We start from the raw sequence: 2639 nt of genomic DNA on the forward strand, positions 1-2639 counted from the left end.
AGGTATTTGCTGATCTTCAGTGCTGCAGTTGAGACATAGTCTGTCATCCAAATAGGTGGCCTTTTAACCCTGCTAGATCTCCTCAAGGAATCATCATGTGGAATAGCTAATGGCTGAGTTGAATTTTCAAGTTGTTCTGATAAGTCATGGTTATCTTCTGATGAAATGCTATGTAGATCAGAATCATTAGGAATGTCAGCATCATAATCCTGTGGATTATTGACATCATAAACTGACCCATTAATGTACTAATCAGAGGCTTCAATGCTTGGAACAACTGTATCAAGATCTGCATCACCATCTACAGCATTAGGAAACTAATGTGTCATACCAAGATCATTATCAAGTGGAGCCGCATCTATGTTATTGAGAAACATAGAGGATTTTCTATGGTTCCCTTGCTTGAAAGGAAAGATATTTTCCTGAAAAACTACTTCCATGTTCACAAAAAACACATGCTTAGTTAGATCATATAATATGTACCCTTTTGTCACTTTTGAATATCCCATGAATGAAACTGATATTGCCCTTAATTCAAATTTGTCATGATTGTGCATCCTCTTGACATAACATAAGCATCCTATAATCCTGAAGTGATCCCAACTGGGTTGCTTGTTGTGAAATATTTCATATGGACATTTTCCTGAAGGGACACTGTAGGTAGCCTGTTTATAATGTTGGTTGCTGCCAAAACACAGTATCCCCAGGAATTTAAAGGAATTCCCCTTTGAAATCTAATAGCTCTTGCCATTTCTAGAACATGTCTATGCTTCTTCTTGGCTATCCCATTTTGTTTGAGGTGTATAGACACATGTCCTTTGGTGTATTCTCCCATATGACCGAAATAACTCTTAACATTCATGATTCATAAATTTTATTCCATTGTCTGATCTAATAACCTTTACCCTTTTATTAAATTGAGTAAGTACTAGCTGCAGAAATCTTCTTAAAACAAACACAAAATCACTTTTTAATTTTAACATATATAACCATGTCATTCGAGAATGATCATCAACAATAGTCAAAAAGATTTTATTTTTATCAAAGGTTTGTACACTATGTATCCCCCATACATCAATGTGTATCAAGTCAAACACTGCATCTTCTCTAGTAGTACTACTTTTGATAGGTAATCTGATGTGTTTAGCTAAGGGACGAACATTACAATTTTTCAAGACTTATCTACAAGCATCTACAGACAAGTGAAACACTTGGTTTATTGTCTAGTTGAAGTATGCCCTAATCTCTGTGCCACAATCCAATGCTCTTTTCTTCTTTTCTGACAGAAAAACCTTTAGATGTATTCTTTAGACCTTCAGTAGAAGCGTAAGGGAGCATTAGGTAGATTCCTCCTCATTCTCTACTAATTCCCTTCACCTTCTAAATGCAAAGGTCCTGAAATATACAAAAGTCATGGTAAAAGGCAATCATGCATTTCAGCTCTTTAGTTAGTTTGGAGACTGATAATAAATTGTTCTTAAAATCAGGAAAACAAAGCACATTGTCAACTATGTCTCCATTACTTAGCTCACATGACCCTATATGAGTTACATATGTAACACCTCCATTGGGCAAATGAACCTTTTTGGCTTCTGCTTTATTAAGTTTGATCTTATTAAGCAATAGATTAGCATCAGATATCATATGATTGGTCGCACCCGTATTAATTATCCATTCTTTCCTACATGTCTCTACTAGAAAAGCATTGAGTGTACCTGCCATATTAGCTAAACTCTCTCCAATTTTTTCTTTGTTGAGTAGCTTCATGATTTGAGTGTACTGGTCATGAGTGAAGAAAAAGCTTTTTGATGCATCTGAACTGTTGTGTTGAGACTCTTTGGTAGTGTGAGTTCCTCCTCCCGGACCCTGCCTCTTGTAATCTTCCACAAACACATTGTGAGCAGCATGAATTCCCCCTTTCATTTTGTATTTGAAGTCAGGTGGATAACCTATCAGTTTGTAACACTTTTCTCGCGTATGTCCTTTCATTTTACAATAACCACACTGAATACTATAGTTCTTTTTTTTGTCTCTGCATAGCTCCTGCTCTTGCAGTCATTAAGGTTGTTACTTCACCTCCTTCAATTGATGTAAATAAATTTGTCATGCTCCTCTGACTTTCTCGTTCTGTAAGCATTGAATACACCTTATTTATAGTTGGAACTGGAATCATCATGAGGATTTGGCTTCGAGCCTACTCATAAGACTCATTTAGTCTCATGAGAAACTGTAAGAGTTTCAGACGCTCCATGAAAGTAACAAATTCTCGAGATTTCGCAGTCACATCCCGGAATTGGAGCTAAGGAGTCAAATTCTGCTCACAACAACTTCAATATTGAAAAATAGTCAGAAATTGAACTTGTTCCCTGATTAATTGTCACAATTTGTTTATGAATCTGAAAAATTCTTGAGCAATCGATTTTGTCGTAACACCCTTTCAATTCTCCCCAAACTGCACTGGCACTTGATGAGTACACAATTCCATTGAGCAATTCAGGTGAGACGCAATTCATTATCCATGACAGTACTATAGCGTTGCATCGCTCCCAAAGAGGAGGTTGAGACCGTAATTTTCTCTTCTGCATATGCCTTCGCTCGACTCCATACAGAGTAGTTCTCCAATCTTTTCAATTGCGGAG

At 36.7% G+C, this 2639-nt stretch overlaps 1 long non-coding RNA gene across 1 annotated transcript; it reads right to left on the reverse strand.

Annotated features, from left to right (window-relative positions):
- Positions 1-1011: 1011 nt before the first annotated feature.
- Positions 1012-1854, reverse strand: LOC107817955 (uncharacterized). The gene is made up of 2 exons (XR_001655319.2): positions 1716-1854; positions 1012-1395 (listed from the first exon to the last, which is right to left on the reverse strand). It is a non-coding gene; the product is annotated as an uncharacterized LOC107817955 (long non-coding RNA).
- Between the last annotated feature and the right edge of the window lie 785 nt (positions 1855-2639).

The sequence above is a fragment of the Nicotiana tabacum genome, chromosome 13 (assembly GCF_000715075.1).
Source record: "Nicotiana tabacum cultivar K326 chromosome 13, ASM71507v2, whole genome shotgun sequence".
Lineage (NCBI taxonomy): Eukaryota > Viridiplantae > Streptophyta > Magnoliopsida > Solanales > Solanaceae > Nicotiana > Nicotiana tabacum.